This window comes from Schistocerca americana, chromosome 4, assembly GCF_021461395.2.
Source record: "Schistocerca americana isolate TAMUIC-IGC-003095 chromosome 4, iqSchAmer2.1, whole genome shotgun sequence".
NCBI classification, from domain to species: domain Eukaryota; kingdom Metazoa; phylum Arthropoda; class Insecta; order Orthoptera; family Acrididae; genus Schistocerca; species Schistocerca americana.
This window is the reverse complement of record NC_060122.1, coordinates 504,582,060-504,598,764: the sequence shown is the minus strand read 5'-3', so window position 1 is coordinate 504,598,764 and position 16,705 is coordinate 504,582,060.

Sequence of the window (16,705 nt, the reverse complement as noted above, 5' to 3'; positions counted from 1 at the left end):
TATATTTTATCCTTGACAAAGTTTATCTCTACTATCACGTGAAATCCAGACCACATCCACTTTCCACGGTATTTAGGTCGTTCTTCGACGTCCGACTCGTTAGTCAGCAAGTCTCAGCACAAGCAGGAGCACCTCCGAAGATGTCCAACGTAGCCTTGGACGAAACGTCAGGTATAGAAGAGTTCCATAGACCACGGCCATACAACCCAGAAGAATTATCAGCAGCTGAAACATCCGGTCGTGAAAGCCTTCATTGTATGAATCTACGTCAGACTCAAAGGCAGTTTGCTCAGACCTTTTCTCGTCTCCCATGGCTTGTCACAAGGTGCCCCGTCTTGTACACAGTGGATACACATGATTTAAAAGGCACCATCACTTCCTCCCATATTGATATTGCAGTATGCAGACGATGTATGCGTCTTTTCCACTGCCGAGTCGTATATTCAGATAAAAACGCTATTACTCACTACTGAGGCACACATCGATGAATGGCTGTCCACTAATATGCTGGAGGTTTCGGTTGATAAATCAGTAATCGTCCACTTCTACAAATCGATCGCTGTTCGTATTGATGGTCAAGCCTCGTGTGGAAAGTAAAGTTTCCAAGTAAAATCTCATACTTGTTTGCTAGGAATGATATCTGACTCTCGCTAAAGCTGGGCGCCTCACATTCTAACTACTGTTACTAAAAGTGAAGAAGGTTTAATTAAATTCGCTCAGTCACATATGTCGTGGGGAGCGCGTCAAGTAACTTACTCACCATGTACCGACGGCGATGTCGACTAGATTATAGCTGTCTACTGTATCACAATGCATCTAAGGTTTATCTCTCGAAATTAGATACTCTTCAATACTGAGCCATTCGTACCTGTCTTGGAGTCATGCGTTCGGCGCCCACAAGTGCCCTTATAGTAAAGACGGAAGAGGTGGTTCAAATGGCTCTGACCACTATAGGACTTAAAATCTGAGGTCATCAGTCCCCTATAACTTAGAACTACTTAAACCTTACTAACCTAAGGACAGCACACACATCCATGCCCGAGGCAGGATTCGAACCTACGACCGTAATGGTCGCGCGGTTCCGGGCTGAAGCGCCTAGAACCGCTCGGCCACACCGGCCGGCACGGAATAGATGTTTTTACGCATTAGATTCCAAATATTGTCTGATAAATTTTACTTTCAAGGCATGGTCTTCTTCATTAGTTCCGGTGCCTCCTACAACAGAACTAAACTTGGCTTTGACATTTGGTCTTCTGTTATAGATTTCATACGACTTTCTTCCCATTAGCCTTTATTTAAATATGATCTTGACTAACTAGGCTGCCAGATTACAGTGTACTATTTTCACACGAGCAGCTGAGACAGTGTTAATGTCAACTGCAGCTTTAGTCGTCTCGCTGCAGCTCTGTGGGCTGGTTATCTGCGTATTTATACTGATGGCTCCAAAATTCCACAAGAGGAGTATACTGGAAGCGCATTGTTAGACCCTCATCTCAAAATCCGGAGATGCTTCAAAAGCCCAAAAGCGCTTCTATTCTTACGGCGAAGATGGTGGCACTTTTGGAAGTTTGTATCTTCAGCTCCGTTCCCAAGACTATTTATTAATCGTTCTGACTCCCAGAGCGTCCTTAAAATATTCAACATTAGACACGGAATAAAACAACATTTACTTACTGAATTTGGTTTTGGGATGTGTCAGGAATATACGAAGGGGGCAGACCATTCTTTTGCTGTGGGAGCATTCCCACGCTGGCATTCGCTATAATGAGGAAGTTGACTTATTAGCGAAGTAAGCTCCATCTATAGGAACTGTTTTGATCTGAAATTGCCAATACATACTACTTACGTGAGGTAAAGAGCTCGGAAAACATCAATGGCAAGAGATATGGAACGTGAATAAATTCTTCTCGGTTTAAAAAAAAAAAAAAAAAAAAAAAAACATGTTTCAAGTGGCTCTGAGCACTATGGGACTTAACATCTGAGGTCATCAGTCCCCTAGAACTCAGAACTACTTAAACCTAAATGACCCAAGGACATCACACACAACCATACCCGAGGCAGGATTCGAATCTGCGACCGTAGCGCTCGCGCGGTTCCGGGCTGAAGCGCCTAGAACTGCTCGGCCACGCTGGCAGGCTTCTCGGTTTACAAGCCGCGTCAATTCCAATAAAATTCTCGAGCTTTCGTTGGCTAGCTCTGCCATCGTCGTCAGGAATAAAACTTCTGACTGCCGGGGCTGGCTTATTGGAACTGACGCGGCTTGAAAACCGAGAAGATTTTATTCAGTCATACTGCCGCGAAAGACTCCGAGGACAGAGATACGGAACGTGTCCCAACAAACGAAAGGTGTTTATCATGCGCTACTACAGCTTCGAATTCCTACAGGACCGTAGTTAACAAGTACGCATTTAGGTCGATCAACAATTTTCATCATCATTCAGCTCCGCTCCGACCATGCCTCCTTTTCTCTCCATCTACATCGAATCATCATTTATAGTTCTCATGCATGTGAGTCTGATTCTGAATCGGAAGCTGATGTGAACCACATCTTGTTTTCGTGTCCCAAATTTGACTGTGAAAGGTTGGAGTTTTAAAAGATATTGTTGAGTATGGAATACACCTCCATCAATCATCTTCTCTCTTTTGTTTACAAAAGACATTCGCCTTTATAAAGTGACTGCTAATTTCCTGAGTATTGCGAAAGATCTGTAGGTTTTAATGGTAGGCGTTTATCATTTTTATGTCTTGCTTGCAATGCAATTTCAGTTCTTGTATGAAATGATAAATCATAGCTGTCTAATTTACTTGTAAAGCTATTTGTTACCAATTTATGGCGGACAAAATTGTGACAGCCTGAGCTCCCATCTCTGGAAATTTGCGTTAACGTATTCTTTTCATCTTCACGCATTCAATTTGTAAATGGAACACGAAGATGTCTAGTACCTGGTACAATGCAAAGTACAGTATATCCATGATGATTAAAATTCAGTCCTTATGCTAGCTTATTTTCGGTACAGACCAAGCCATTTCAACAAATAATGGTGTGAGTACATGGTAGCTGTTGGGTGTGCCTACCGATTCTGGAACTTTCCAATTGGAGATCTCTACACAGTGTGTCCAGAGGGTGCACATGTATTCCTTATCGCCATGTTAAAGCACACTATATATATATATATATATATATATATATATATATATATATATATATATATATATATATACTCATCACTGAAGACACTTCTACTCCACTACTCCTGTCAATGAGATTCCAGACCGAAGACATATCTGGAGACAACCTGGACCGTGGTGGGATACCAACCTTACTGTCGTCCGCCATACTGTCCGACAGCCTTTTCTTTTCATAGCAGGATTCTTTTGGTTGTCATCCGCGGCGACCTTACAACGCAACTTTACGTCGACGATATTCTATCCACCGTTTTGTTTCCCTTTATGGCAAGCCATCGTGGGCTTACATTTCAGCTAGATAATGCCCGCCCGCACACGGTGAGAGTTTCTGCTGCTTGTCTTCGTGGTTACCAAACCCTACCTTGGCCAGCAAGGTCGCCGGATCTCTCTCCCATTGATAAGGTTTGGATCATTATGGGCAGGGCCCTCCAACCAGCTGGGCATTTTGACGATCTAGCACGCCGGCTGGATTGAGTTTGGCACGATATCTTTCGGAAGAACATCCAACAACACTGTCAATCAATACCAACCCGAGGGCCAGAGGTGGACCAACGAGTTACTAATCTTCTCAATTTGTGATGCTCTTTCTCTTGAATAAACCATCTAACTTTTCTGAGATTGTAGTCATTTGTTTGTCTGTACATGCAGTTTACATCACATCTACCAATTTCCATCCCATTCGAACAATTCCTTCATAGTTCGTCGTTGTTTTTTTTTCTTTTTTTTTTCTTAGAGTGTATTTGAGAAACGTTGAATCATTGGCATGAGGGACATGGGAGCATCAAACGGACAGATCGCACTGACAGTTGTCTGTACTGCAATGACTGCAGCGTGATGACGAGAGTGAATTCAGGATAATATTGTGGCAGGAAGAGCAGGCACAGTTCCTTCCAGAAGTACTACGCTAGGAAAATCATAGTACTGTGAATGGCTCTGATTAACAGACCGATAACAAAAGCTGAAAGCCCGACAGAGGTTACAGGTCACCACGAATCCTCAGGAACATATTACTGGAAGCTGGATTGGGATAAAGAGTTGCCAAGAGTCTTTTTTTACCACTGGCACATTATCACATACAGGTGTAGCGCCAGTCAAATGGGACATTGCGTGGCTTTCTGCGGAGTTTGAGAGGTGGCATGAGCCCCCTCTCATATTTCTATCTTACGATTCTCCTCTCTAATTGCATGCGGTGGCAAGTTGCTATTCCCTCACACGCAGACTTCCCACGCAGCGTCTCTCGTCACCCGGGTGGTCCGGTGACAGGCGGGCTCAGCTGATTTTGAAAGGGTAAGCCGACGGGTGTGAGGGAGTCGAGTGAATGCTTTCCAGATGCCGACTTTGTCAAAAGACACGCCTGGAGGGGCCTGAAGTAGCGGCTGGGCTAGAGGTTCCGTTACTTCGCAGAAACTTAGCGAAAACACTTTCTGACGGGCTACCAGCGAGGCGTGGGAATAACTTGTGTACCCAGGCAGTTGTGGCGGGAAAATTCCCACGCTTTCTGCAAAATAGTAACTGTGATTGGCTTGTTCAGGGCATAGATCCGTGACGTAGCAAAATCAGCGCAGAAATTGGCGCCAAGAATCTCCATTGGTGGAATGGTAGTGCTCCGGCAATGGAGTGGAATTTTCCACCGATTTTCGAGTTGCTGATTGGAACGTTTAACCACGGCCACTGTCGTGGGGGCGGGAATGTTCTGTGTTCGGCCTGTACGGGTGCTCAGGGGTAGTCGGCTCTCGCCTTTCGGTCGAGGACGTCGAAGCAACCAGCCATCGCCTCCGGTACGCCAGATCGTATTCTGGCAGTTAAGAAGACAGTTTGGTAATATATGTCCGCAGCACCGGCAGATAGGGATTTTCCTAGGTGATAATCAGAGCTCTGCAGAGCGCCCCTGTTCGTCTTTTTCTAACTTTGTTCTGTCTTGAGTAGCAGCAATTAATGTTGGGTTAGCTGTGTGTCTCTCTTAAGATTTGAGTGGCAAGGAATTGGCTCCACATACCACTTCGTCTTAAACCTCACGATCTAGTTTAGGGACAACTCCACCTTCACAGCGTTTGTTTGAGTATCCAATTTGAGCAAATTTGGTGTATTATAAATGTTTCATGTGTTTTTGTTTATTATTTTGTGTTTAGTCTTAATAAATCATATTGTTATTTTGGACAGAACTTTCATTCTGTTAATCGGTAGAGCAACCCATCATTTCTCACTACGTGAATGAAACCTTCCTTTATTTAACTTATTTATCAAATTAAATTATTGCAGGTGCCAAACTCTTTTCTACTCCACTTGCAGGGTTGATTACAGTCAGTTCGCGTATATTTTTTAATCCATGTGCAACAGCAAAAGTCGGAGTTAGAATAGGGGGGGCTTAGAGCATCATTCACGTATGTAGATTCTAGAAGAATTTAGTGTTAAATACACTGCTTGCCCCGGCACCTCGCAAGTTCATCAACGGGAATCGCTGCTGTTTGTGGTGATCGTTTCTGCGCCAACGTGCCCATAGATGGTCTTCTGAAAGTTCACGGGAAACAGCGATTCTCAAGGCCCATACAACTGCAACCCTCAGAATCATGAAATTGACTGATAAGGGCATTGTTGAAGGAAGGTTGAATAATCGCCTCTATATAGTAATAATGCTACGCCCTGCTACCATATTGTTTATGATCAGGGTATGAAATGGCATATCCAGCAATATAACTCAAGGCCTCGCCCTACAACTCACATCACAAACGCCATGAGGAATGTACAGGTCGTTGACTGATGTGTTCAGTTTCTGGATTCGTCATCAATAAAGCACGTCTGGGACGCGACGGAACGGATATTTGAATATCAGCCTAAAGCCAGCTATTCCCATGTACTAACATAGCGTTTGTTTCAAGCAAGGCAAGAAATTCCTCTCGTTGGCATTCGGAGCTGTTCGCGTCCATGCCACAACGATTACAAGAGTGTATTCCTGATCGTGCGGATCGCATCTATTACTAACGTTGACAACAGAAATCAGTTCCGAATGGAAAGATGGTTTAGTCATTTAATCCTCATTGTTTGATGAACGGCCCCCCGAAGTATAATAAATATCGGACTGGTATTTTATGGTGTAACACTTTGTATTTATGTCAGTGTGTGATGCTTTTGTCTTGCTAAATTCGTGTACGGAACACGGAAAGAATGAATGCTACGCTTCTGCTAGCGCTGTAATTAGTCTAATCTTGTTTACGCACACTTTACAGGAAAAAAGGTTCAAATGGCTCTGAGCACTATGGGACTTAACTTCTGAGGTCATCAGTCCCCTAGAACTTAGAACTACTTAAACCTAACCAACCTAAGGACATCACACACATCCATGCCCGAGGCAGGATTCGAACCTGCGACTGTAGCGGTAGCGCGGTTCCAGACTGTAGCGCCTAGAACCGCTCGGCCACCCCGGCCGGCTTTACAGGAATGAAAGAAGGGGATTGTAGTACGGTATATTCCTAGGTTTCTTATTTAATTGTGGTTCTTGTAAGTAGGCTTTCTTGGGATAGTTGGTGTCTATTTTCAAGCGTTTGAAGATTCATGTTTGTCAATATTTTCCTTGTCACCTTCCCTTGGCTCCGTCAAACCTGTCACCATGAGTGTTTTTTTTTTTTTGTTCAATATCGCCTATTTGCCTATTTGTCCTATTTGATGCAGACCCTACAAACTTGAGGAATACTTTAGATCAAGTCACATGAGTTGTTTGTACGCAGCATCTTTTTTAGGCTGACCGTGGTCTCACAGTATCCTGCCAATGAGCCGAAACATGCCACCTGTGTTACCTGTGATTCAGCCTATGCGAACCTGTGTTACCTATGATTCAGCCTATGCGAACACAATTTTTTGTGTCCTCACAAATCGTTAAAATCAGGTATTTGTATTATTTGGCTGATTCCAATCGTAAATCATTCACAGGTCTTCTTACTGATGAGAATTCAAACTGGAAAACACACATTTTGGAACTGCTATAACAACTTACTTCAGCCACATTTGCACTTAAAATCGCTGCAAATCTTGGGAAGAGACAAATAAGTAAGCTGATATTTTTCGCAGATTTTCATTCAATAATGTCATATTGAATAATGTTCTGGGGTACCTCATCTTTAAGAAAGAAAGTTCTCATTACTCAGAAACCTGCTGTGAGAGTAATTTGTGGTGCACACCCACAATCATCCTGTAGGTATCTGTTTAAAGAGTTGGGCATTCTGACTACTGCTTCACATTATGTTTATTCTCTCGTCAAGTTTGTTGTAAATTCTCCACTGCAGTTCAAAAGGGACAATGATGTACATAATTACAATACCAGAAGGAATAAACGATATTCATTACTCCACATTAAGATTGTCTTTAGCCCGAAAAGGGGTGCACAATGCTGCTACAAAATTTCTTTATAACTTACCGCGTGATATAAAACGTCTGACAGATAGCAAAGTAAAACTTAAAAACTAACAATGTTTCTCCTTGACAACTCCTTCTGTTCTGTAGAAGAATTTCTATCGCTGTAATGTGTAAAAGATGGTGGATAGGAATTACTAATTCAAATCTAGATTTAAGAAAAACAATTTTGTAAATGTTCAGCATGTAGCCTTATCCAAAAATTAAGTTGTGATGTATGCGTAAAATGACTCGTTCCACATCATTACGATTTATCGTGCAAGTGCTCCATAGAGCATGGAACTAACTAACAGTGATACTGTACTCGCAGCACACTCGGTTTTATTCGTTTTATAAAGTACACACAATAATATAAAGCCAATCTTTTTACCGCTGTGAAATCTTATAAAGATCTACCTAAATATCTATACAGTTTTTCCAGACAGTAGTTGTAGGTGACTGAATCATTTGTAGAAAGTCTTGAGGTCACTATTAATATTTTCCACCTGTTAATGTGCATGAATAGCAAGGATCCTTACACACTTCCTTGGGGTGTGCCTGAAGTTTCTGCTGTTTCTGAGGGTGACTACCCAGCCGAATTAACATGTTACATCCTCCATGCGAAGGAATCCTCGTTCCGCTCAGAAGTTAGATATCTCTTCGGAATCCTCTGTTACTACTTAATTGCATTCTGAACGCTTTGCCAAAATCCATGAAAATCTGATATGGCTAGTCTGGGACTAAATGGTATCCTTACCGTTTCTGACATAATCCAGCTACTTTTAAACATAATCCATACAGTCCATACAATCTTAAGTGGTTTACGGGAATTTCCTTCGTAGGTGCCTATAATTTGGAAGCATCATGTTGGAATCGACACATATCTTACTGCCATACAGTGAGATGGCGTAATTCATGGGATAAACCTGGAGATAATGACAGGTTTCAAATAGATTATATAATGGTAAGACAGAGATTTAGGAACCAGGTTTTAAATTGTAAGACATTTCCAGGGGCAGATGTGGACTCTGACCACAATCTATTGGTTATGAACTGTAGATTAAAACTGAAGAAACTGCAAAAATATGAGAATTTAAGGAGATGGGACCTGGATAAACTGACTAAACCAAAGGTTGTACAGAGTTTCAGGGAACAATTGACAAGAATGGGGGAAAGAAATACAGTAGAAGAAGAATGGGTAGCTTTGAGGGATGAAGTGGTGAAGGCAGCAGAGGATCAAGTAGGTACAAAGACGAGGGCTAGTAGAAATCCTTGGGTAACGGAAGTAATATTGAATTTAATTGATGAAAGGAGAAAATATAAAAATGCAGTAAATGAAGCAGGCAAAAAGGAATACAAACGTCTCAAAAATGAGATCGACAGGAAGTGCAAAATGGCTAAGCAGGGATGGCTAGAGGACAAATGTAAGGATGTAGAGGCTTATCTCACTAGGGGTAAGACAGATACTGCTTACAGGAAAATTAAAGAGACTTTGGAGAAAAGAGACCCACTTGTATGAAAATCAAGAGCTCAGATGGAAACCCAGTTCTAAGCAAAGAAGGGAAAGCAGAAAGGTGGATGGAGTATATAGAAGGTCTATACAAGGGCGATGTTCTTGACGACAATATTATGGAAATGGAAGAGGATGTAGATGAAGATGAGAGGGGAGATATGATACTGCGTGAAGAGTTTGACAGAGCACTGAAAGACGTGAGTCGCAACAAAACTCCGGGAGTAGACAACATTCCATTAGAACTACTGACAGCCTTGGGAGAGCCAGTCCTGACAAAACTCAACCATCTGGTGAGCAAGATGTATGAGACAGGCGAAATACCCTCAGACTTCAAGAAGAATATAATAATTCCAATCCCAAAGAAAGCAGGTGTTGACAGATGTGAAAATTACCGAACTACCAGTTTAATAAGTCACGGCTGCAATATACTAACACGAATTCTTTATAGACGAAAGGAAAAACTAGTAGAAGCCGGCCTCGGAGAAGATCAATTTGGATTCCGTAGAAATATTGGAACACGTGAGGCAACACTGACCCTACGACTTATCTTAGAAGCTAGATTAGGGAAAGGCAAACCTGCGTTCCTAGCATTTGTAGACTTAGAGAAAGCTTTTGACAATGTTGACTGGAATACTCTCTTTCAAATTCTGAAGGTGGCAGGGGTAAAATACAGGGAGCGAAAAGCTGTTTACAATCTGTACAGAAACCAGACGGCAGTTATAAGAGTCGAGGGACATCAAAGGGAATCAGTGGTTATGAAGGGAGTGAGACAGGGTTGTAGCCTCTCCCCGATGTTGTTCAATCTGTATATTGAGCAAGCAGTAAAGGAAACAAAAGAAAAATTCGGAGTAAGTATTAAAATCCATGGAGAAGAAATAAAAACTTTGAGGTTCGCCGATGACATTGTAATTCTGTCAGAGACAGCAAAGGACTTGGAAGAGCAGGTGAACGGAATGGATAGTGTCTTGAAAGGAGGATACAAGATGAACATCAACAAAAGCAAAACAAGGATAATAGAATGTAGTCGAATTAAGTCAGGTGATCCTGAGGGAATTAGATTAGGAAATGAGACACTTAAAGTAGTAAAGGAGTTCTGCTATTTGGGGAGCAAAATAACTGATGGTTGTCGAAGTAGAGAGGATATAAAATGTAGACTGGCAATGGCAAGGAAAGCACTTCTGAAGAAGAGAAATTTGTTAACATCGAGTATAGGTTTAAGTGTCAGGAAGTCGTTTCTGAAAGTATTTGTATGAAGTGTAGCCATGTATGGAAATGAAACATGGACGATAAATAGTTTGGACACAAGAAGAGAATAGAAGCTTTCGAAATGTGGTGCTACAGAAGAATGCTGAAGATTAGACGGGTAGATCACATAACTAATGAGGAAGTATTGAATAGGATTGGGGAGAAGAGAAGTTTGTGGCGCAACTTGACTAGCAGAAGGGACCGGTTGGTAGGACATGTTCTGAGGCATCAAGGGATCTCCAGTTAAGTATTGGAGGGCAGCGTGGAAGGTAAAAATCGTAGAGGGAGACCAAGGGATGAATACACTAAGCAGATTGAGAAGGATGTGGGTTGCAGTAGGTACTGGGAGATGAAGAAGCTTGCACAGGATAGAATAGCATGGAGAGCTGCATCAAACCAGTCTCAGGACTGAAGACCAAAACAACAGCGATATGCACGTATACAGATGGCGGTAGTATCGTGTACATAAGGTATAAAAAGGCAGTGCATTGGCGGAGATCTCATTTGTACTCAGGTGATTCATGTGAAAAGGTATCCGAAGTAATTTTGGCCGCACAATCGGAATTAACAGACTTCGAACGTGGAATGGTAGTTCGAGCTAGACGCATGGGGCATTCCATTTCGAAAATCGTTAGGGAAATCAACATTCTGAGATCCACAATGTCAAGAATGTGACGAGAATGGCAAGTTTCAGTCAATATACCCTCGCCATGGACCACGCAGTGGCCAACGGCCTTCGCTTTAACGACCGAGAGCAGCGGCGATTGCCCAGAGTTGTCAGCGTTTAACAGACATGTAACTCTGAATGAAATAACAGCAGAAATCGATATGGTACGTACGACGAACGTATCCGTTAGGACAGTGTGGTGAAATTAGACTAGTGACCATATCGAATGGACCCTAGACGAGTGGGAAACCAATTCAGTTGGTAAGAGCTGATGGTAGAGGCCCAAGTTGTCCACAAAGCAGTGTTCAAGCTGCTGGTGGCTCCATAATGGTATGGGTTGTGTTTACATGGAATGGACTGGGTCGTCTGGTCCAACCATGAACCGGTCATTGACTGGAAATGGTTATGTTTGGCTACTTGGAAACCATTTGCAGCCATTAATGGACTTAATGTTCCCAAACGACGATGGCATTTTTATGGTTGACAACGTGCCATGTCACTGGGTCATAATTGTTCGATATTGGCTTGAAGAACATTCTGGACAGTTTGAGCCAATGATTCGGCCAGCCAAAACGCCCGACATGAAACCCATCGAACGTTTATGGGACATAATGGAGAGGTCAGTTGGTGCACAAAATTTTGCACCGGCAACTGTCTCCTGCTATGGACGGCTATAGTGGCAGCAGGCTGAATATTTGTATAGGGGACTTTCAGCGACTTGCTGAGTCCATGCCACGTCGAGTTGCTGTACTACGCCGGCCAAAATTAGATCCGACTCGATATTGGGAGGTATCGCATGAATTTTGTCACCTCAGCGTACGTATATAACATGACCAGCTCTAGTGCCAAGCCAGTCATATGTGTTAGCTTGAACATATGCGAAGCACACTAAGTGAGCCAAATCAGCAGTACAAAATTTGCAAGAGGAGATTAATCAAGGACACTGTTAAGCATACTGTCGCCCTTCTTATTAATATGCCGTCCTGTTACACAATTAGTGTCACAATTCACATCTTAGGTCTTTTTTTCCATTCTATGACTTTTGGCCTTCCTATAAGTTTTATGAATTTTAAAAGAGCTCCTACCCACCTCTATGTTATGAACTACCAGTGTTGAAGGGTACTGCGAGAACGGTTTGGTGTGAAACCAAGACGGCACAGTCAGCTGCTCTATTCACAACTCGTTACATTCATTCACTAGAGACCGCGAAGTGACCAAACTTTGGATACGCAAGATAAGGCAACAAAAGAACTGCAGAGAACTTTGGTTTTGTACCGTTAATTCCAGTGGCAAGACGTGCAAATGTTATGACTGAGCATTTCATTACCTCACTGAAACCTCTGTTATGAGTTTCAAACCTCGCCTCATCATCATGCTGTTATTTGCATTACTTTTTCACATGATTATAGCTAGGCAGTAACATATAGTATACATCAACTCGACAACGTGAGAAAGATTAGCATTAAACTATAGTGAATGTAAAATGTTAAAAAGTCACGCAAAAAATTATTTTTGGGCATAATGGCAGGTTCTTTGATCTACTTTTCAATAAACATTTAGAATGCTCCAGGCTTACAAACCATTTAAATCAAGAACTGCATCCAGGACATGACCTGCTCTACAGCCTAATAAGACCATTTCGAAACCCTGCATGTGTCAACACATTCAAGAGTAACTGAGAAAGTGATACGAGCTGCATTAGGCAGAGAGCATTGATGTCTCTGCGGCAAATGTTCTCAGGCCAGTGTGACAGCCGAAAGCAGGACGGGCAAAACACCGATATTATCGCATTTGAACCTGGGCAGATAGTATGGTCGCGGGCGGATCGTGTTCGCCTGGCGCATGGAGTATCCCATTTCCTCGATAGGGCCACAGTGTTTTTTTTTTTTTATTAATTACCGTTGCGAGAGCGTAGCAAGTATTTAATTGTGTAAGTATCCTTTCCAGTTGGGAACTCTCCCCACTTACAATACTGTAAATGTCCAAGACTAATTTGATAACTATGAGGATGAAGTAATGGCTTTTCACCTATCTTCACTAATACTGATTTTGAATAATATGAAGCAATTACGTATCCCTTATCTTCCCCAAATATCTCTCAGACTGTTTCACTGCAATGAGTAGTATACAACCCTTTGTCCAGTGCTCAGGATATGTGTATTAGTCTCTGGGAGGATTAGGGTGTTTTGAATGTCAAAGATGGGTGAGCATTAAATTAGGTAAGTGTTCGCCATTGGCACGTACAAAGGAGAATAAGATATAAATAAGGCAAGAGAACAGATATTGAACACAGGTATTCAAGTATCATGAGCTCATTTTGAATGAAATTAGTGAATGTAATGGACCCAAAAATATTGTCAAAAGTTAACACCTTTATTTATTCGAATGTAAGTGGTATGACGTAGCTACCACATATCGCCAAGCGATATTGTTTCATTGTCTGCCTCTATTTGGTGGTTATTTTATTAACAGCAGTGGACATGTGGGCTTAGGAGGAAGACTATGCGTTTTTCTCTTTGGGAAGGTGCACTCCCAGTGTGTTCTCAGGGTCGTGTTGTCGGCAGAAGGCAGTCTATGGATCCCGTTAGGACAGGCGAGCCTCCCCACAGAGATGGACAGCTTCCGCAGAAGTGAGGCTACGGCTTGCTTCGTGCTTTTGTGGGGAGACTTGATTCCTCACCTAGTGCAAGGCAACGGGCGCCATCCCCAAAGAATAATTTCGTCTTTTCTGCACGAACATGAAAGGTCGAGACGGCGTGGCACCGCTCGGATAGGTAAGAAAGACAATTGCTTTTGTTCCAAAATTTGGTCATCCAATCGAATGGAGTCGCCCTGCCACCATGTTTGGCGCGAAGTAGCCGACCAGTCAAAGAGACACTGTATAGGCCAGTAGCAACTTCGTGTTTGTTAATGTGCATTTTGTACGCCAAAGATGGGAAGTTCATTTTGTATTCCCCTGTTTTTTCATCAAATGAGCGAAATTCTCGTTCATCACATTGGCAGCAGCATTTAAGTTGTCCCCTCCATGTAGAGTCTGGAAATTGGAAATTTGTGGTAAGTTCCTATGGGATCATATTGCTGAGGTCATCGGTCCCTAGACTTACACACTACTTAATTTCACTTAAACTAACTTACGCTGAGGACAACACACACACCCGTGCCCGAGGGAGGACTCGACCCTCCGACGGGGGCAGCTGTGCGAACCGTGGCATGACGCCTGAGACCACGCGGCTACACCGCGCGGCCATGCAGAGTTTTTGAAAATAGAAAGCTGAGGAGGGAGAAGTTAAGTTTCGTGGTATTCGTGTTCCAGCTACCGTGTCATTCTGGTCTCCAAGCAGCCGTCTGGTGCTGATGGGCACACGCATTGCTGATTCTGGGGAAATGTAAGTTTCCCAAACTGCGGTATTGCGCTCCATACTCTGAGCAGTTGCTACATACTTTTTCTGGCACGCAACTTGAGTTGCCCATTTGATTATACACTGGTGTCCAAAATTAAAGCAACAAATGGAAATTTTGCAAGATTGCGTTTATTTTGCTACAAAACAGTGTCAACAGGTGATAGTAAATTAGAAACAATGTAAAGAATATTGAACGTAATCAACTACAATATGCATAACGGTAGACAAACATGTTCTTCATTTTTGTTCCACCTTTGTGGATTTGCACACACATTCTGACAACTAGTTAATGTGCTCAGCATGGGACGTGACCACCTCTGGCAGCAAAACAGGCTTCATGTGAATGATGTCATCTATCTCACGCTGAGCCAACAGTGTCCATTCTTCCTGAAGAGCTGCTCGCAGGTATTGGAGAGTGGTCTATGGATGCTAACGTGATGCAACTCGTCTCCCCAGTGCATCCCAGACGTGCTCTGTGGGATTCAAATTGGGTGGGCGAGTGGGCCCCACTGTTGTTGTTGTTGTTGTGGTCTTCAGTCCTGAGACTGGTTTGATGCAGCTCTCCATGCTACTGTATCCTGTGCAAGCTTTTTCATCTCCCAGTACCTACTGCAACCTACATCCTTCTGAATCTGCTTAGTGTATTCATCTCTTGGTCTCCCCCTACGATTTTTACCCTCCACGCTGCCCTCCAATACTAAATTTGTGATCCCTTGATGCCTCAGAACATGTCCTACCAACCTATTCCCTCTTCTAGTCAAGTTGTGCCACAAACTCCTCTTCTCCCCAATCCTATTCAATACCTCATTAGTTACGTGATCTACCCACCTAATCTTCTACATTCTTCTGTAGCACCACATTTCCAAAGCTTCTATTCTCTTCTTGTCCAAACTACTTATCGTCCATATTTCACTTCCATTCATGGCTACACTCCGTACAAACACTTTCAGAAACGACTTCCTGACACTTAAATCTATACTGGATGTTAACAAATTTCTCTTCTTCATAAACGCTTTCCTTGCCATTGTCAGTCTACATTTTATATCCTCTCTACTTCGACCATCATCAGTTATTTTTCTCCCCAAATAGCAAACCTCCTTTACTACTTTAAACGTCTCATTTCCTAATCTAATTCCCTCAGCATCATCCGACTTAGTTCGACTACATTCCGTTATCCTTGTTTTGCTTTTGTTGATGTTCATCATATATCCTCCTTTCAAGACACTGTCCATTCCGTTCAACTGCTCTTCCAAGTCCTTTGCTGTCTCTGACAGAATTACAATGTCATCGGCGAACCTCAAAGTTTTTATTTCTTCTCCATGAATTTTAATACCTACTCCGCACTATGCGTGCAATATATTCGGTTTCCAAGAAAACATCAATCACCCGTGCACTATGAGGTCGAGAATTATCGTCCATCAATGCGAAGTCTGGGCCCACAGCAACTCAGAACAACCGCACATGGGATCCCAAGATCTCGTCACGATCCATGACAGCAGTTAAGCCTTGGCGATTCACATGTACAATTTCATGAAGAGATGTTCAAGCAGTCAACATAATCCCTGCCCACACCATTAGGGGTCCTCCTCGGTATCGGTCTCTTTCCACAATGTTTGGTTCCCAAAATCATATTCCACTTTCTCTCCAGATGCGAAGCCGTCGAGAATCATTCTGCAGACTAAATTGGGACTCATTTGTGAAAAGAACATTGGCCCACTGTTCAACCGTCCAGGTGGCATGCTGACGACTTCACTCTAGACGTTCCCTTATGGGAAGACGCGTCAGAGATACACGTACAGCAGGTATCCGACAATAAAGGCCATTCTGCCAAAGCCTTCTGCGTACCTTTTGCCTCGATACAACTCGTTAGTGGGTGCTGCGAGATCAGATTCCAGATGCCGTGCAGTACTAAGGCGGTACTCTCGTGTCCTTACAGTCAAATAACGGTCTTCTCTTTCTGATACCAAACGTGGTGGTCAGGGATACATATCAAGCCGTCAAGCCACAACAATTTGCAACTGTTCTACCTTCATGCTTCCTATGGCCCTCCACCGCAGAGAGTCTGGCAGGCATCTTCTACAGACTGTGTACACAGCGATTGTGGATGTGGGACTCCGCGGCAAACACTACCCCGTTTGATAAGTGCCCTGACATCATTGTTGCCGGGATTGGCCGTTGTCCGAAATTCCATCTTCCGTGCAGGACACGATCGCACGGACATCTGTTGACAGTTTGTATGATTATATCGTGAATTACACACAGGAAGTGGAAATCGCTGTTTGTTGCTTTCCTTTAGGACACCAGTGTAGT